Consider the following 21766-nt stretch of genomic DNA (forward strand, 5'->3'; position numbering starts at 1 on the left):
CCAGTAAAAAAAAAAAGACGAACGAGCGTTCATTTTTTTTATATTAGTCCAAGATATGACGCCTTTTACCACGGAACTATGGCAAGGACTCATTGAAATAAGTATTGTTTTATATTAAATCCCTATTCATAATAAAATTACGCTTTTGCTCTTTGGTAAGTTTCATGACTTTCGCGTAACTCCCAGTTATGAAAACAGCCCGCGCTTTCAAACCTTGTTAAAAATATGAGAAACTGCCAAGATCGGCGCATATCCAGTGTGCAAATACTGATTACCATTTCTTCACATGCAAGCTACACCTCTAATTAAGAGAGGCTTGTCTAACATAGTAATTACTTCTTTCCGGGTCCCTATATCGCGCCTTCGTGCAGTCAACACCCACAAACGTAATCAGGTGCGCTTATCAGTGTTTACTCATAGCTACAAGCTCTGGCACATTTTCAACATAGCAGACAATACCTTAACGTCTTGTTCATTAATTACAATCATTTTATATCGGATACGACGACGACTACCGCGCTGTGCTTGCCTCCCCTATCTGAATTTGGACTACAAAGTAAAGGTGTTTCAAACTGCCACAAATGGTACTGCAAGAGGCAGACGTTGGCTTGAAAGAAATTATTCATTTCACTTCCTAGTCCTCGTTTTCTTCTAACATTCCTGCCTCTATGAAGGACATTTCTATTATTGTATTTCTTGATTCCTGTATTTCCATTTTAATGTAGGCATTTAAGTTAATTTCTACTTTTCCGCTTTGTCTTTAGTCAGTCTCTATTTTTTTCTCATTCTATTTCTTCCTTTCTTCCAGAGACCGTTCCTCCACTCTATCTTTCTATCTTTCCTTTCTTTCTTTTTCTTTCTACCAGAAATATTTGCCTCATTTCTTTCTTTCTTTTCTCCCTATCTTAATTTTCTTTCTTTCATATTTTCCTATCTCTTTCTTTCGTCCAAAAATTATTCTCGTTTCCTCTCTTCCTTTATTTTCTCCTCTTCTTTCTTTCTTTCTTTCTTTCTTTCTTCCTCTCCTTTCTTTATTTTTTCTTTCATTAATTTTCTTTATTTCCCTTTATTCTTTCTTTCTATCTTTCCTTCCGTCTTCCTTTCTTTTTTCTCCTTACCTTCTTTATTTTCTTTCTATCTATCTTTTTATTTCTTTACTTCCTTTCTTTAATTTCTATCTTCCTTTCTCTCTTTTTCTTTATTTCCTTCCTTTCTATCTATCTTTCTTCCTTTCTCCTCTTTTCTTTCTTTCTTTCTATCTGTCTTTCCTTCTTTCTTTCTTTTTTTCTCTTTTTCTTTCTTCCTTTCTCCCTTTTTCTTTATTTCCTTTCATTATTTCCATCTTTCCTTCTTTATTTCTTTCTTGCTTTTTTCTTCTTACCTTCTTTCTTTCTTTCTGCCTACCTTTTTTATTTCTCTACTTCCTTTCTTTAATTTCTTTCTTCCTTTCTCCTCTTATCTTTATTTCCTTTCTTTCTTTTTCTTTATATTTGTCTTTCTTTCTTTCTTTCTTTCTTTCTTTCTTTCTTTCTTTCTTTCTACATTTCCTTCTTTCTCTACTTCCTTTCTTTAATTTCTTTCTTCCTTTTCCTCATTTCTTTATTTCCCTTCTTTCTTTATTTTCTTTTCTTTCTGTCATTCCTTCTTTCTTTTTTTCTACATCTTTCTTTCTCTTCTTCCTTTCTTCATTTCCTATCTTTCTTCCTTTCTCCACTTTTCTTTATTTCCTTTCTTCCTTTCTTTCTTTTTCTTTCTATCTGCCTTTCCTTCTTTCTTTCTTTTTCTATTTCCTTTCTTTATACATTTCTTTCTCTCTCTTCTTCCTTTCTTCATTTCCTATCTTTCTTTCTCTCTTTTCCTTTACTTCCTTTCTTTTTTCCTTTCTTTCTCTCCTTTCCTTTCCTTTCTTTCTGTCTTTCTTTATTTTCTTTCTTCTTTCTTTAATTCTTTCTATCTTTCTTTCCTTCCTTTCTTTCTATATTTCGATCTCTCCTTATATTTCCTAAATTTTAGTAGGCCTATTCTTCTTATTTTTCCTTCCACTCACTCTTTTTCTTATAGGTATAATATTTCTTTCTTGTTTTCCCACCTCATTTGTGTCTATTTTTCTTCATTTAATTATTTCACAACAAATTTCTCTAATCTTACTTTTTTATTTTATCTTCTTTCCTTCTTTCTTTCTTTTCTTCTTTCTTTCTTCCATCCTCCCTTTCTGTTTTTCCTTCCCCAAATCTCTCAACCTCTTTCTCTGTAATCATTTCACTTCTTCTCTTTATTTTTTTCTTACTTTCTTACCTACTTCTGGACTTTTCATTTTCGTTTTCATTTTCATTAATTAATTCTTCCATTTTGTCTTCCGCTCTATTTTTTTATTTCATTCTAGTTTTTCATTCTTTCTGTTCATTTCTTCCGGGCTTCTAACTTTATTTTCTAATACCTTTTACTTATTTCGAATTTTTAAACCAATTTTAATTCATTACACATTTAATTGTACTAATATAACCTTACGTATTCATTAACATAATTCACTATAGCCTAATACATATATATCCGCGTCACATCGATTTATATAACTCGCACTGCACCCTGTAATAACTCAGAGCGTCATCTTCATCTATGCACATGCCACGTGTTAGCCGTTCCACCTAGTTACAGACCGATTATTTAGTCCTGACAACTCAGCGACGCGAAAGAGGGGAAGTAGTAGGAGTAGTGGGGAAAGTTCCGGAGTAGAGATAAGGGCGAGCGGTCGGTAAAGGAATCCAGTACAGTTTAACTGTACTGAAAACACAACGCTATACTGCATGCGTGACATCCGATCGCTCTGACTGCAGGCGGCAGACTAACCTGAACACCCCTGGCGTAACTTAATGGACTCGCCTGTCCCAGGCGCACATTGCCGGCGACTGTCGTACTGTACTAATAAGTGAACAGTGAACACGCTCTCATATAAACTCAGGCAGGCCATAAAATTCTGACATAGGCATTATTAGGCTAATAAGCGGCAGGTATCTCAGTTGGTGCAACAACTGGCTACGGACTGGAAGGTCCTGGGTTCAATTCTAACGAGATTTTTCTTGTTGCCAAACTTTCAGAGTTCATTCAGTCTCTCAAATTGAGTAGGCCTACCGATCTTCCAGGAGGTAAAAGGGGGTCGGAGCGTGATGCTGATGATGACAGTACCACCTCATTCTAGTGTCGAGATCAAAGGTGCATGGAGATATACCTCAATGTTCCTAAAGCGCGTTCATGGTATAAGTAGTACCTCTAGGTTTATTAGATCAATGTCCACTGTGGTTTGTCATGGCTGAACCCTGAACCGGTCCGTAAACTTAAGCACTCTTTGACCCATTGTGCGTCTTATATGGAGTGAACCGTAAATAATACCATTAATTTCAAGAGGTTACTTTCCCCAACCATAAGGCAAATGCCAGGTAATCTTTTGGCGAATCCTCGGGCCTCACCTCATCTCACTACATCTCGTCAAAAAATTGTAAAAAATTGAAGAAAATTGCAAAATTGTAAAATTGTAAAATATTGTAAAAATTTGTAAAAATTGTAATTGTAATCTTGTAAAATTTTGACTTGTTCCACATCTTAAATTTTCATTGCCAATGTAAGATCTATGGAATATAATAAATTAAATGAAAAAAAATTATTCCTTGAGATATTTCAATTTAAAAAGTTTAACACAATTTTGTTCATTTTTGCTTTCTTTTTCGAGATAAAAATTGTTTTACATGAAACATTTCATAGTGTGTTTTGGGAAAGTCATTGATTTAATTTCCAATACGCTCAGTGAATTTAAGATATCAGTGTATTATGATAATAAATGGATGAAAGAATTTTAGTTTTGTAATGTACTGTACATGTGCAGAAATTTGATACGAACAAATGTAGCTTTTCGTTCTGGAAAGGAATTTTACAATGTTACATTTGCTCGGATCAAATTTTCATTATTTTTGTACGTAGAACCACCACCCAAAGTTTGTTTGAGCATTTTAGGAACACCCTGTATATAATGAAACATTTTTTTAAAGAATAACAAATACTCTCCTATTTCGAATAATGAGAAATTATAAACGAGTGAAATGTGAAAGACTACGTTAACCTGATCCATATTCGTCAAAGTTGCCTTATTCAGAAATATATAGGCCTCCTCCGTTCATGAAATTTCATTGAGGACTATATTTAGGTTTATTCCACTTGTTAGCCTACACTGAATGGAAGTAACCCAGCAACAGTCTTCGGATGTCCTAACGTAGATATTCCTTTATTTATTACTACGTTTTCCATGTCGATATTATTCATACAATTGGAATAACAAGTCCTTTGGTTTGCATGATTACACAGTCAAGTTTTATAACTCAGGCAGGCAAAGACAAAACAAAGCCATAATAGTAAAGACAATTTTCCATTCTATACCAACTCTTTTCTTTATGTCTCACACGTTTTAATGTGTGTTTGTATATATAATTTATGAATATGCAGTACTTGTACAGGGTGCATAAAATTTCAATGCACTAAAGTCTTTAGTTAATACATTGATTCTAAGCTAGAGTGTTAGTTGGGAGGCCGGAGAGAAAAAGACCTTTAGGGAGGCCGAGACGTAGATGGGAAGATAATATTAAAATGGATTTGAGGGAGGTGGGATATGATGATAGAGACTGGATTAATCTTGCTCAGGATAGGGACCAATGGCGGGCTTACGTGAGGGCGGCAATGAACCTCCGGGTTTCTTAAAAGCAAGTAAGTAAGTAAGTAAGTAAGTATTGATTCTAAGCAGTGCACTTGAGCATAGCTATCATCTGATTACAAAATTGTACTCTACAAATTATTGTATTTGCTGTAAAAAAAAGTTGCACTGAAGGAAAAATCAAACATGTACTATTGCATACATTGTAATGGGACATGCTGTAAAAAATTTAAAAAAAAAATTTATATATATAGGCCTATATACGTACATACATATTGCATACATGCATACATAACATTCATAGATTATTGAATTATTCCAAGTGAAACAGTTAAAAAGTTCAGGAATGTTGAAGATCAGTCATGCTTATTTCCATTTGAATGATTTTGATTCTCGGTGAAATATAATCCTAATATGACATCGACATAAGTTGAACAGAAATGATTTTAGCAGATGTAAATATTGCTCAAATACGTCAAGATAATTAGCTGCTGTTTTTGTAGAAAATTGAAGGTATTAATACCAACTTAAAAACAACAAATAGTTTAATATTGAGGTCTAATAAAAACAATGAAAACGATTAAATTAGATCTTCGAATTTAGTTTGCATAATGTGTTCAGAGACTTGTTTGTAATAAATGTAAATACTATTAAAGAATGAAATACTGAAATGATTAGCTGTTAGTTTTTTTTAAATATTTGAGATACTAAGTACTGTACCTACCAACTTAAAAAAAAAAAAGAAAAATAATTTAGTACTAAATTGAAATAAAAATAATCAAAGCGTAAAAATTATATCTTGGGATACAGTTTTCACATGTATAAATACAGGGTTTTCCCAGAAAACAATTACATCAGTAGATATATCTAGCAAAGAGTTAATATTAGTTTAAATAAATATTTGTGTGTTCTATTACGTTTTCGTGAAATTAAATAAAAATGCATTCTTAAATTTCTTAATATTCTGGCGTGAGAGACGAGGCAACGTGTTCAGCAGGCAGTACTCTGCAGACGTAAGCACCAGTCAGCTGAGTTCAAGCTCCCTGTCCATAGGTCTACTGCCGAACTGATGGCAGTTCAGTACAGGGTATTCGATAAACAACTTACAATGTCATTCACAGTTTAGGAATATTATATGTTATTAATTTATGGAGGAAGCCGTCGTAATTCAAGTGTGTCAAGAAGAATGTACCGTCAACGTTTTCCTCATAGACGTTTACCTAATCGGCGAACTTTTGTGGCGGTTTCTCGACGATTATTAGAAACTAGGAGTCTCTTACTCCGTTTCTAAAATCGCACAACCAGAAATTTGTTTACAAATGATAACGCTTTACGGAAGCGGGAGAGATTAAAATGTTGCATTAGAAAAAAAGTTGGTGTGATTTTGTGCAGAAAACCATTATTATTTATTTTTTAGACATACAAATAAAAAAACGGAGCAATAGGCATATTGTTACATAAAATGTGAATTTAGCATAATGTTCTATGAATGAGACTGAAAGTTTGTATTTGCTGCTCGTTTTATGTAAACTACAGTATTGTCACAGTCTATTATATACAGTCACGAAGCTTGAGTTTTGAGGGTGCTAGAAACAATAGACTGTGCCGGTACTATTTTGCATTGCCTGTAATGAGCCGATATTAGCGATCCTAGTGGTGAGCAACTACCTAATGTTTGCATATTTACTACGTATTGAGCTTCGTGACTGTATATACTAGACTGCGGTATTGTCATGGTTCGCTCCTGCATTAGAACAGAGCATCTGTTTTGTACCGGTATGTCTGCACCCGCTTGATCTATACTGTGTACTTCCAAATCACCTCCTCCCCGCTTGAGCTGTACTGTATACTACTAAAATTCCTCCTCCCCATCCAGTAACGTTGCAAAATGTCCAATACTGTAAACTTTAATAATTAGTTAAGTATTGTAACTAAAAAAAATTGAAATGACATTTTTTCTTCCTTATGACATGAATAATCATTAGTTAAAATAATAGCACTTATAACCCTTACATCCTGTATAAGAAAAAATACATAAATAATGTAAATAGATATTTTCAAATATATTAAAATTATTACATTGGTGTTTCTTGTAAAAAGTGTGAGATACTAAGTAGCAATTTATAAACAAAAAATAATTCAATACTAAATTGGAATAAGAAAAACATAGGAATTATGTATATTTTCAAAATCATTCTCAAAAAAATATTACACGAAATAAATGATTCCCGTAAATATATTATTGGATTTGGTGGCCGCCTTTTATATTATTGCAAAATATTAAATATCAACACAATGGAAATTACTAGTATTACATTTTCTAATATAATCTTGATAAAGTATCGTCATAAGAGGAATAAATAAAAATATATATAAGAGTTGGTAAATGTATGACGAAAATGTACTGTTATTTAAAAAGAACGTAAGAATATGAAACATAAAATAAAATTTAAAAAAAGTGACGGGTAAAATTTCTTGAAATGCAATGGCTGTTGAGATGAAATGTGTTACTTGAGTTGTAGGCCTATATTTACTTAGGTAATGTCAATTAAGTAATTACTGTTGAGATGTCAATGCATAAAAAATCCTTCAAAATATTAAATAATTATGATGGTTTTGAATAACGCACAATAATTAACGAGGAACAATTAAAATCGAATTTAAAATGCTTTTAACAGAATCGTTAATTAATGATTAAGGATCTTTCCTAGAGTAAAGGCGCAGCGAGGTTACGCCCCTTTTCAATTCAACATGTACGACCTACAGCAATCCTTCGTTGTGACAATTACCAGCGCTGAAATTGTCGTTTAGGTTCTCCTGTCTAGAGGTCAGCGGGACAGTTTGTAGTAAGGATTATTCATACATTAAAATCCTCTCTGAGTTGTTAATGTTCCTATTATAAACTATGTTCTTACTGCTTATTGTATCATAGTCCTATTATGTTCTTACGGTCTTACTAATAAAAACTCTATATACAGACATTTAACTGTCTTATACTTATACAATGAGTAGCTCGTTTATAAGTCGTGTGTAAATTCCTTACTAATAATCACTACATACGTCGTGTATAACAGTATAACTGTTAACACAGCTACGTCATAGTTTCGTCATTACTTCGTTACGAAAGGTACAGAATATCTGAGGTTCTCTATTGCATCCGGTAGAGCGCTCTAGTGTGCTGTGTTAAAGTATCGATAGTACAACTGGCTCTGATCGATTACAATACTATATTTTGGTCAAAGAGTACAAGCTAAAGCAATATTATTCTACTTATTCTGTGCTCTTTGGTGTGTTCTTCTGTGGTTACAAGGCATCCATCATCATAAAGTGACAGTCGATACGAACAGCTGTTAGAGGGGAGGCCATTTTTTCTCTATATAGAACGCTTAAACAAGGGGTTTCACGTATGTAACTACTGCAAAGCAATTCCCATTCTATAGTTACAGACTGTTTATACATCCATCGCTTATGGATTGTTTATTAGTAACATTTTCTACCTCAACGCTGCATAAGTCTCGTATAAAAACTATACACGATTTATTAGTAAGACAGTTAATGTATTTCAGTAGGCTTATATGTGAAGATCGTCAAAATAAAATTACCAATAAATTATACAACTTTTTTTTTCAAAATCAAGTAGGCCTACGTAGATTTCTGTCATCAGCAACGAATTTCCACACTAATTAGTGGTAAGCTGTCAAAATTGGGTGAAACTAGCGCTGAGTTACTTCTCGTGATTTCGGAAGTGAAAATCAGCCATATTACTGACATCAGAAAGCAAAAAAATTATCAGCTTTTGTCCAGTGTATATGCATTGCATAATAAAAGCGTAATGTAACCTCTCGCAGATTCGTATGTGCAAGGCATGGAGTGAGTGTACACTAGCGTAAAATTTTTGTAATGTTGGTATAACTGACGAGAAGAGCTATAAGCATTTGAAGATGTATAAGCGAAGTACGAGGAAGTAACTCAGCGCTAGTTTAGCCTACAATTTGTTTTAATAAATGTAAATTTCGTCAAAAGAATTACCAAAATTTGCATTGTTCTTAAAATTAAGAATATCAGAGATGTTGAATTGTATCTTCAAAAAGTGCAGGCTTAAAATTTATTGAAACATTTTAAACGCTGATGTAATTAAAATCAAATGGGAACAATGTAATGAATGCTTTGCCAACTTTAATAAATATATAAATTCACAATAATCTGAAGCAGAACAAATATTATTATTAAAATACGTGAAGAATTCAATAAATAAAGTACTTCAAAAAATACTACTGAACTGAATTTGTGATGTCAAAAATTGAGAGTAAACAATAATTAATTTGAAAATTAGTTGAAATAAATGTAAATAATAGCACAAACGAATTTAAAATCCAATGTTTTATAATGTGACATATTGGAAAACTAACAACAAACCAACTAATAATTTAACACAACATTACAAAGAAGCAAAATGACAAATATAAAAAAGAAAATTATTTAATTTCAAATTCAAGTAAGTAATACCTATTGAATACCAATATTAAAATTTTTAAATCTAAATTGCAGTTTGATCATTAATACGCTCTTAAATTGAAAAAGTAAACAAAACAAAAATGTTTTCAATACGAATTAAGAATAATGTCATATGTTGCACACCAAATTTAAAGGTATAAATAATTTACTATATTCCAGTAAACAAATTTTAACAGAATATACTAAGAAATTTGAAAAATCAAACAACATTTTTAAAATAGATATAAATTATGTATTTCTTTCAATGTCAGATGTAAAGGACCAAACAATCTAAATTGGAAAATAGCAATTACACACAGTAAAAACAATAACAAAATATTCAAAATGAAATATGTCACAACATAATTTGAATACACAAAATATATTAACAAATATTTCAATTTTGAATAGCAGTAAATTCATTAATTGAAATTGTTAAATGTCCATTATTAAATATATTCAAAATGGATATCTAATATCTGTACCAGTGTTAAAACAACACATAATTAAATATTAAATTACAGTAGAATTCAAATTTGAATAAATGTCGAGAAAATCAAAATTTATATCAAAAACAAATCAGCAACAATGCAGCACATCGAATAACAGTACCAACTTAAAGCCAATAAACAAAAAATAACGTAAGAGAGATGTGATGTAGGTTGTTACCTTCCATTGCAGACACTCCTACCATGCTTTTCGTAGCATCTACCTCCCCGCTCCTCACAAACTACAGCTGTTTCAGAGAGAGTGAGAGAGACGGGCAACGTGGTAGTAGGGCACTTCCATTCACACACCTCACATCCACTGACGTCATCAACAACAACATGACATTTCCAAAACACTAGAGAGAAAGCACCCACGGTTACACACTGCACTACGGTTAACGCTCCGATCACCGCAATCACTCAAAATCGAAGACGTCAGCAACGAGTTTATTTCTTTTAAAAACGTCTCAGACATGTAAGTGTGTTCGGCGGTTAGAACCACAGCAGAACGAAAATGTTCCCTTCTGGTGTCGTAGTCGGAGAGAAACTACCCGATCTAAACTCTGCTCTTGCCTCCGCCCGCCCGTGTGTCTGTCTGTCTGTCCGCCTGCGTTCATAGCATACGAGAACAGCCTTTGCATGTTAAGCCCCCCCAAAACTACCTGTCTCTCTTTCTCCTTTGCTGTTTCAAATCTCTAGCTATCTCTCTCAAAACCTGATCACTATGCAAAAGTATGAATGAGATACGGCTAGTTTCTCTGTCCTGTCTCTCTCCTCTCTCTCTTACACAACGCCTTTACATTAGCAATTGTAATGAGTTACTGTACTTTTCGAAAACATTGGAAGTGCTAGACAGAGAGGAAATAGCTTCCCCCCTACGCCGACTTCAGTTTTTAAACACTGGGCAGTGTACGACGTTGTTTATATTCCAGATTTTAAGAGCATATTGTTTGACAGCGATTAAAAATTGAATTCATTGCAAGTACGTCATTTTAAACTAATTTCAGTAACAATTTCTTCTATTTTTATTTCCCGATTCTACATTATTCTTCTCCTTTTCCTTCTTGTTCTGCATTGTCGTGTCCTTTTAAGTTAATAATCCGTGGCGCTACAGCCCGTGAAGGGCCTAGAGCAGAGGTGGACGATCATCCAACCAGAATGGAGGTATCGTGTGGTTAGCACGATGATCCCCCCCAGCCGTTATAGCTGGTATTCGCAACCGGATTTCGCTACCTATCGTAGCTCCCCAAGTGCATCACGATGCTGGGTGGGCACCGGTCCCATACACTGGCCGAAATTTCATGAGAAAATTTCTTCCCCCATGAGGACTCGAACCAGCGCGCATTCCGTAACGCGAGTCCTAGGCGAGATGCCTTAGACCGCGACGCCACGGCGCGGGACGTCCTTTTAAGTTATTCTACTTAATTCATGACATTAAATAAATAGTAAATTTCTTCTTTTTCTTCTTCTGATTCTCACTCCTCCGACACATCTTTATTTTTATTCTTATTCTCTAATTTCTTCGTCTCCATCTTTCGTTCTCCTATTGTAATATCTGATAACTATTAAAACTTGATTTTATTACAAATACAGTGTCTTTTAAATGATTTCAGTAACAAATTATTATATTTCTTTCCTGCCACATGATTATTCTCATTATTTTCATCTTGGTGTTACTACTGCATTACTTTAAGTAAGATTGGTAGATCATATTTCATTGGTAATAAAATTCCATTAAACAAGCAATGTTTTTGTATAAAAAAACTAAAGAAGAGAATTTATTCTCCACAATTTTCCCCAGTCAGAGGCTACTGCCTATACAGTAATAGTAACAGATTTATTTCTACTGGCAGAGTTAAGGCCATAAAGCCTTCTCTTCCACTCAACCAGTTTTAGAACAATAGTAATACAATAGCTGAAATACAGATACAATATCTATACTAATAATAAATCTGTAGCCAAAATGTTTCTGGTAATTTTCGATTTTCCAAAAATAATTGGTGTTAACATTTATAATTAACCATCCTGAAACCGAAAATCGCTTTTTTTTAATTTTTGTTTGTATGTATCTCTGTCTGTCTGTCTGTCTGTCTGTCTGTCTGGATGTTTGTTACCTTTTCACGCGATAATGGCTGAACCGATTTATATGAAAATTGGAATATAAATTAAGTTGTATGTATGTATGTATGTATGTATGTATGTATGTATGTATGTATGTATGTATGTATGTATTTATTTATTTATTTACAGAGCAAGTGGGCAGGCACCAGGTGGCAGTGGTATATACAATATAAACAATACATAATAAAATGATAAGCAATACACAATAAAATTTACAATACACAATACAATTATACAACACATATACAATTTTATACACAATACAATAAGAATACACAATACAATTTAACACAATAATAATAAAACATAAATAAAATATCTAATTTTACAATACAACCTACATAATTATGTATAGGTCCTACATAAGTTTCAGTTTCAATAGTCTTTCACTTTACTCTCATCTCATTCCCTGTAGTGGCACTATGACGCATTTCACTGACACTTAGCACACATTTCACTGACACTCTGTAACACATTTCACTGACACTATAGAACACATTTCATTGACGCTATAAATTATCACTGATCGGAACTGTTCACTGCACTGTAAAACCATAACTTCACTGACTCACATCTCTTCACTGATACAACAGTTCAAGTAAGTCAAATAATTACATCCTTATGCATACTTATAAACAGAATTACATTTAAACTAAACATTTCTAGTCTAAGGCCCTCTTACACGCTATTTTTAAATAATTTACAATTCAAACCAAGGAAGTAAACTCGTCAGGCTAGATAAATACATGTCACCTTAAAAAATTAAATGTTGAATGTCACCTTAATTTTAATTTGCACTTTATACACAACGTTCGTTGTAACTTAGATTTTAGGCTATATGGCATTCAAAATACTTTGTTTAAAAGTGGGATTATAAGGGGGCTTGAATTAAATAAATCGAAATATCTCCCTTATTATTAATTTTCATGAAAAATGTTACATAACAAAAGTTTCTTTAAAAATAATTTCCGATGAGTTTTATTCTATACAAAATCTTGATAGGACTGATATTTAATGAGATAAATGAGTTTTAAAATTACAATGACAACGCCATCTAAGGCGCTGTATTGAAATAAAAACAAATGACTTCGTCTATAAGGGGCCTTGGACAACAACATTCGAAAGTTATTAAACATAGCCTACAGAGAATGTTTCTGTGTTTGAATGAAGTAATATCGGAAACTAATTAATTGTTTAATTATTATTTCACCATTGGAAAGTGTAGTTTCTCTAGATGGATATAATTCTACAATGTTATTACAGTAACTTCTGAAACATATAGCAAGTAATATAAAGTATACAGATTAAAACTAAATGATATGTCAATCTTCATTAAACTACGGTTGCATGTAGCCTAATAACATTTAAGAAACATTCTAAAGGAATTGTCATTGCACCAAATGATTGCTCTCTGGACCAAAATGACCGAATTTTAATTATTTAAATACAATTTAAACTAAGTAACATATTAAACGATTTATCCTTCTATCAAACACGAATGTTCCCTGGTTCAAACATCCTATTTTAATTATGTAGGCTAATTACTTTATATTTATTTCTAACAGGTGCAGCGGAGCGCACGGGTACGGCTAGTAAATTAATAATAATAATAATAATAATAATAATAATAATAATAATAATAATAATAAAATTAAAATAAGTTTAGTTACATGTAATTCTAAGAATCAAACAAATTATAGTAATGTGAATCGAGTTGTTAAAATAATAAAAACAAATTATAAGTTAAAAATAAAAATCATATATTAGCAAAATTATATTTTAGGAAAGCTCACAGTCTAAGCAGTCTATTTGACAACCAGGGTTTTGAAATTAGTAAGTGTCTGACAGCCCCTTAAGGTATGAGGTAGGGAGTTTCAATGACGAGAAATTGAAACGGTGAATGATGAAGAGTATCGGGAAATGTTATGATGAAGTATACTCAATGTACCGGTGATCTGAGATCGAGTATGTAGGTTATGGTTTGAGCATAAATACACAAGACGAGACGACAGATAACTTGGGGTTGAGGTGCGCAGAATTTGAAATAGAAGAGAAAGACAGTGTAAAGTTCTGCGATCGTTGAGCCGGAGCCAAGATAAGGATTCGAAAAAATTTTAATGGTGAAATATGGACGTATCGTCGAATAAATCATATTTAACATACAAAAATAATGACAGTAATGAACAATTTTATAACATCATTTCATCATCATCATCATCATCATCATCATCATCATCATCATCCGCATTAAGGCTTAGGCCTCTCAGACCTCTTCCGACTTCGAGATAATTGGTCCTCCCACCTAGTATCTGGTTTTCCTTATCTTCTAAAGCCTATTGATGCCTACTTGAAAGGTATTTTGGGAGTTCTGTCATCTGTCATTCTCAATAAGTGTTCATACCAACTCTGTCTTTGCGTTTCTAATCTATCAGTCAATTTAAAAATATTTTTTTGCACGATCGTATTTTTTGCTGTATTTACAGTTACTGTTGTTAGGCCTTTAAAATTAGAATTCACACACAGAAACTTGTGGCTAGGAAAACCATTCTTCATAACATAAAACTGTACTGAAATAGATCCATTACAGTGCATTTATTGTAACTTAGTTACCATTACAGTGCAGTTTCGCAAAGACTTTGGAATAATATAGCTCTAAATTTACAATGCAAAATATATTTTATTTGCAATTTAAAATATATATATATATATATATATATATATATTTATCACACTGCAAATGGGTATATACCCAGTGGCAGTGGTAACTAATTACACTCAATAATGACAATTAATGAAAAATACATTAATATATTAGTAATAATAATAATAATAATAATAATACAGGGAGCATTCCAAATTACATGAAGCACGATCACTTTAAATAACATTTAAAATAAATCTAATTTGTATCTTAACCCTAAGTTCGAAATAAAACCCACGAGTATGATATGTTCATACCTGCACAAGTACCTTTCAGCACTACACTCATTTCGCTGACAACTCACTCACTGCACTGGAACTATGACATATTTCACTGATTCTACCCTGATTTCACTAACACTTCAAAAACATTTCACTGTTCAAATACTTTGCACTACCACTATAAGTATAAAACTTCACTGACAGAAACACACTTCACTTACACTTCACTCTTCACTGACACAACACACTTCTTCACTGATACAACACTTCAAATAACAAAATATCAATTACACCCTTTAAATAGTGTGTATAATATACTACCGTCTATTAGTAAAGTTCTTAAGCCTATGATCGTGCAAAAAATGTTGTACAATATGTGTTTGTGAACTGCATTACAAAATCTCGGAATTTGGAAAACTCGCTCCGCTCGTTTTTCAAACTTATTCTCGATTTTTTAAAAAGCACTTCCAAACCATGTATCGTAATACATTATAATAAAATTGTTCTCTTATCTCTGTATTTATTTTAGGGTCCCAAAGAACCCGCAATTGTTCTCCGGAATCTTATCTCTGATGCGTTTATATTCCTGTAAATCTTCAATTTTATATAACACGATAATATAGAATTTTGTGCTTGTTTTCCGCACAGAACCAATACGCGGTAAGTGTGAAATACCACATTCACTATTCCCTACATAACACACATAACAATTTCCCTCTTCTTACCGCTTAAGCGCGACATTCATTTTACTGCTTTAGGCTTTTAACATATTATTTTTAGAGACGTTCAACATAGTAATAATTATAAATTGGAAACTTACCACTGCAATTTCACCTAAATTGCAATGTTAATTATTGTTTTTAAATATTTGCAAAAATTAAGTAAATTCTACAACTCCACGAAACTTATTGCATTCCTGATACAAGTAACATTAAGGAAGCCGTGAAAAAATAAACAGATGCCGATGTTATTACTGCAATATGTTATATAAATAATATTGTTAAAATATTAAAATGAAAAATAAATCATTACATAACCTTACCGTTTGTTTTAAGTTCGCATTTATAGACTGGGGGAAAAAAACACAGACGTATATCACGGCCTGCTGGAGTATAGTAAACACAGAAAACATTTTATAGCAACAAAGTTGAAGAAAGATTTTTTGGTTTTCCGAAGTTGCCGTCATTAAACAGAAACCAAGATGGAGATTTCATTGCAACTAATTAGAAATTCGTCTTTCAGGTATGTAATAAACGATCTTCGCACAAAATAATGTACGATACACGAGCGGTATGTTCGTTTTCATGTTCTCGGAAATTAAAAAAGCTCAACTGCGTTTCGCTTTTTCAATCTTTTCCTCGAACATGAAAACGTCAACATACCGCTCTTGTAACGTATATTAATATTGTGTCAGTAAAAACCGTACGCCACCCTATGCTATATAGCATGGGTGTTTCTCCAACGTCAATGTGACGTTATGTATTATGTTAGATAGCGGTCCTGTTCCGTGTTTACCACGTGTCGCGTGAACGTCCGTGTTCATCTAATGTCAGTTTAGGATGTGTTCTCATGAGATATGCATTCTTATAAGTAGGCCTATTTGTTAACTTGTTATACTTTCAAGTCATGATTAGGAATAGTATTATTATTATTATTATTATTATTATTATTATTATTATTATTATTATTATTATTATGGAGCAATAAATTGTCCTATAATATTTAATTTTCAGCTACCAGGATTTCAACTCTGTTCTCCGGCGCGGAAATTCGTTGATCTAGTCATTTGCAGCATCCGAGAGTTCGATTCAGCCACTTCAACATGGGTGAATTCCGAGAAATCGTGGGAAGAAGTGGCCAAGAACTGGGAACGGTGGCCGATATTTTCGGAGCAGGTAGTAGGAGCTTCAAGTTTCCGCCCCTCCGATGATTGTATTACGAGTTAGCTAAATTGGTGATGGTCATGCTGGAAGCATACACATGCAATTTCCTATTAATATTTCATTCTTACACACGCTCACTTATCCAGATATCTGATGCTTGCATAAATACCACCGAGGCGTTCCGTGCTATGTTAAACCGGCGGCTTTGAGATATCTCTCAATTATTATAAACAAGCAGCAAGTAATCGCCTAATGCACTTCTTTTCAGCCGTTATTCACTTAAAACTCTTCAAATTTATGAACGCATATGCCGCCCATCTTGTGCTCTTCGGTTAAAATGTAGCTTTGCAGCGGCGTGAAAAACACTGTCTTGGATTTGAGTCACACATAGGTGTAGATAGATATTTGTACGTTGTCAACATGTCTAGAGCCGTCGTACGTCGTGCTAACACCACGCCACAAGAGGCCTTTAATGTGTCCATTTATTGTTACGTGGAGAATAATTCCAATACTGCTTTTATTCAAAACAATGGTGGATTTGGAAGAGAATAAAAAAAAAAAACAATAATTAGTCGCAGACATGGACGTTCTAATAAATACGCTAGATACCAAGGTCTCCCAGAATGTAAGGACATTTGCTTGTGAGTAATAAATAACAAAAATAAATAAATAAATAAATAAATAAATAAATAAATAAATAAATAAATAAATAAATAAATAAATAAATGAGCCCATGAATGACTATTGGGTATAGGAGATTCTTGAAGTTTTTATTTAGTTAGTTAGTTAGTTAGTTAGTTAGTTAGTTAGTTAGTTAGTTATTTAGTTAGTTAGTTAGTTAGTTAGTTAGTTATTTGTTAGTTAGTTAGTTAGTTAGTTAGTTAGTTAGTTAGTTAGTTAGTTAGTTAGTTAGTTAGTTATTTATTTATTTATTTATTTATTTATTTATTTGTTTATTTATTTATTTATTTGTACATAGAAAATAGATAGAAACTATAGGACGTGAGAAAGAAAATAATTAAAACCGAATTAAAATTACAATAAATTACGAGTATTGGCACCAATGAAAACCCAGACGGACAGAGGTTTGTTAAAATTATTTTGATATGTTTTTAAAACAATTTTAAAACATTCATATCTTTAATTTGAACAGGAAAACATATATTTTTGAGCCATAGATCATATACGATTTATTGAAACTTGTTAAACGATGTGTTCGAATATTAACATTATCCTCAAAACGAATATTCTAGTAATGAAAGTCAATATTTCGAGAAAATGATTCTTATTAGAATATATTAATTCCATAAGATTAAAAATACATAAAGCATAAACTGTTAGAATATTAAAACGTGTTTCTAAAAGTTCACAGTAATTCATCTGAAATAAACTATGTGAATGAAACAAATTTTATTATGTGTAATATAGTTCTGTTGCTTACTTTTTGAAAATATTTATTTATATATTTATTTTTTTTCTTTATTTACGAGTATTTATTTGTTTGTTTGTTTGTTTATTTATTTATTTCTATAACAGGGCAAAACCCCAATTGCAATAGACAGTACAGATATAATGTTAAATAATGTAAATTACATAGGTTGACCATTGGGTACGGTGATTTTTAAATTATTACAAGATCAGAGTAATGTATATCAAAGTAAACTGTTTGAGTAAGACGATTCAGTTATTTTGTTTACTTTTCGAAATTAACTCGCGTTAAATGGCCCCCATTACATAGACTAACCACTGGATGCGCGGTTGATTTTTGTGACTTGTAAAATGAGAACGCCACAACGACCTTATCCACCACAAGTGATACTGAGATTTTTAATGAAGAGTCCCAGGCGTGACGGAGACTTGAAACCAGACTGTCTCTTCATGTCTTAATAGCTTACTGACAATGTATGCCGTATTTAAGTGGGTTGACTTCTGTGCTACAAACAGATCTCTCATTGATAAAGAAAGATTTCTATAGCAATATCTGTAGTAGCCTACATACTCAATTGAATGGGTTGCATGCTGTGCTACAACAGATCTCTCACTGGTAACTAAAGATGTTCTACAGAACTATTTAAAATACGTGTTGTATCGTCTTCTGTGCTACAAACAGATCTCTCATTGGCAATTGAAGATGTTCTAAAGAACTATTTACAACACGTTCTTTATTGACGTGAGTTGTGTTCTGTGCTACAAACAGATCTCTCATTGATAAAGAAAGATTTTTATAGCAATTTCTATAGTAGCCTACATACTGCATTGAATGGGTTACATTCTGTGCTACAAACAGATCTCTCATTGGTAACTGAAGATGTTCTATAGAACTATTTACAATACGTGTTGTATCGTCTTCTGTGCTACAAACAGATCTCTCATTGGCAATTAAAGAAGTTCTAAAGAAAAATTTACAATACTTGCTTTATTGATGTGAGTTGTGTTCTGTGCTACAACAAATGTTTTATATCATTTTTTATAATATATGCAGCAATAAAGCGGATTGTCTTATTTGCTACAAATATTTATCTCTCATTAGTAACGGAATATGTTCTACAATAAATTTACAATATGTGTTTTATTGATGTTGGCTGTTTTCTGTACCACAAACAGATCTATAGCTGGTAACGGAAGATGTTCTACAGCAATTTTTACAATACGTCCTGTACTGAAGTTGGTTGCCTTCTGTGCTACAAACGGATCTCTCATTCGTAATTCAATGGTGTTCTGGTAAAAGGAGTTAAGTCATTTTTTATGCAAGGTGAATACGTAAGTTAAATTCTACAAGTGGGTGCGCAAATAACAAATAATACTAGCATTTGGTGTGTTTTATTTGTGTGCGAAGTTTAATTTTAATTTATCATAAAATTAATTTCTATGACTTATCTCCCTTTACTCAAACACCATCGAATTGAAGACATTATACAGCAATATTTGTACAATATATGCTTTATTGAAGCGATTGTCTTTTATGCTGCAAATATATCTCATTGATAGTTGCAGATATTTTAGCCTATAGTAAAAACTTGTAATACTTGTTATATTGAAGTGGGTTGCCTTCTGTGCTACAAACAGATCTCTTATAGATAATTGAAGATATACTATAACAATTTTTTCAAAACTTGCTGTATTGGAGTTATTTTTTTGTGATACAAATGGAGTTCTTATTGGTAATTGAAAATGTTCCATAGTAATTTTTACAATATATGCTATATTGAAACGGATTATCATCTGCTCTAAAACCAGAACTCTCAATGTCAACGGAAGGCGTTCTTAAGTAACTTTTAAAATATGTTCTGTATTGATGTGGGTTGCCTTCTGTGCTACAAACAGATCTCTCTTTGGTAACGGAAGGTGTTCTATAGCAGGGATGTCGAACAGCGCTCTCAAGCTGTGAAACGATTAGGTACTGCTTACTACCTGAGCTGGAGCGGTGAGGTCAGTCTACCCTTACTGCAACAGTGTTCTGTACGCAGTGTGTTTATCAACTCTGGCGGCTGGTATGGATATGGAACGATGTTTCAATAGTGAATGGATAGATAAACATTTCTTTATCTTAAAGGGCGGAAAGGCGCATAGGTTAATATGTAGAAAGAAACTTTGATACATAAGCCATAATAATATTAAAAGACATTTTAATTCAATGCATGCTGAAGCTTATGGAGCAGAAAAATTATCCGGTTCCGCTCGTGAACAGGCAAGAGAGATATGTCTGGAATGTTTTTAAATCTCTAAGTTTGTCCCGTAATATTGTTGCTGAGCGCATGTCAGAAATGGGAGATAACTTGGACGGACAACTGATAGCAAGAATGAAAACTTTATTTGTTACGCACTAGCTCTTGATGAAAGTACCGACCGAAAAGATACGGCGCAGCTAGCTATATTCATAAGGGATGTCGATTCAGATTTCAATGTTCATTAAGATCTTGTAGATGTCATTTTACTAAAGGATCGAACTCGAGGAGAAGATATTTTTGAATCTGTAACAAGAACTATTAACAAATTTCAAGTCATAGTAAGATTAATTAATTTTATACATCAAAACAGTTTACGTTTTTGAACTTGCACTGCTACAACACATACACCTAATGTTGATATTTTAAACATGAATTGGCAACATTATTATGATGATTTATTTCTGCCATAAACGAACAACATTCATGAATGATCCAGTAGATAAAACGATATTATCATCATCATCATCATCATCATCATCATCATCATCCATCCATCCATCCATCCATCCATCCATCCATCCATCCATCCATCCATCCATCCATCCATCCATCCATCCTTCCTCATGTAGACTTAAATCTAAAATGAGCTCCTAAAAATTAGTAAGATATATAAAAATTATCAAAGTACCAGCCGCCGCATTAATAGTTTCGCTTTTGTTTACGATCATTCGCACGGTCTGCCTGCTACCTGTGTTGAACCGTTGCACAATAAGGGAGGAGTGAAGGCTCTTCAGTTCACAGCTCGAGAGCGCTGATCGACATCCCTGTTCTATAGCAATTCTTGCAATATGTGCTGTAGTGAGGTGGGTTGTTTTCTGTGCAACAAACAGATCGTTCACTGGTAACGGAAGGTGCTGTAGCAATTCTTAGAATATGTACTTATATTGAAGTGGGTTGTCTTCTGTGTTGCAATCATATCTCTCATTGGTAATTGAAAATGTTCCATAGCACTTTCTTTTTATTTTCTATATTATTCCAGCCACCGACGTGGCTCAGCCCTCTGAGACGCTTGCCAAGCGATGCGAAGTTGCGCTCAGCCGTGGTTCGATTCCCGCTTAAGCTGATTATCTGGTTGGGTTTTTTCGAGATATTTCTCAACCGTAAGGTTAATGTCAGGTAATTTATGGCTAATCCTCGGCCTCATCTCGCCAAGTACTATCTCGCTATCACCAATCCCATCGACGATAAAATAATCTAGTAGTTGATACAACGTCGTTAAATTACCAACTAAAAATGTATTATTTCAGGCAGAGAATCACTAATAATTTCATAACCTTGAAGTGCTGTAACTTTTAAATTTATTATTGTTATTACTGTTGTTATTATTATTATTAGTATTATTATTATTATTATTATTATTATTATTATTATTATTAATGTTTATTCATTATTTATATCCAGTTTTTTTTATTTAACTTCAATGTTTTCAGGAAT

General features: G+C 32.8%; 1 long non-coding RNA gene across 2 annotated transcripts in view; it reads right to left on the minus strand.

Moving 5' to 3' along the window:
• Positions 1-21766, minus strand: part of LOC138704646 (uncharacterized) — a 1589272-nt gene that overhangs the window by 746872 nt on the left and 820634 nt on the right. Inside the window, exon 1 of one of the 2 annotated variants that reach the window (XR_011333385.1) lies at positions 9860-10251. The exons of the other annotated variant lie outside the window; for it this stretch is intronic. This is a non-coding gene — a long non-coding RNA (uncharacterized lncRNA). Of the gene's footprint in view, positions 1-9859; positions 10252-21766 lie in introns of those variants that run through there. 2 annotated transcript variants of the gene reach the window in all.

Source organism: Periplaneta americana, chromosome 8 (assembly GCF_040183065.1).
Source record: "Periplaneta americana isolate PAMFEO1 chromosome 8, P.americana_PAMFEO1_priV1, whole genome shotgun sequence".
Classification (NCBI taxonomy): Eukaryota; Metazoa; Arthropoda; class Insecta; order Blattodea; family Blattidae; genus Periplaneta; species Periplaneta americana.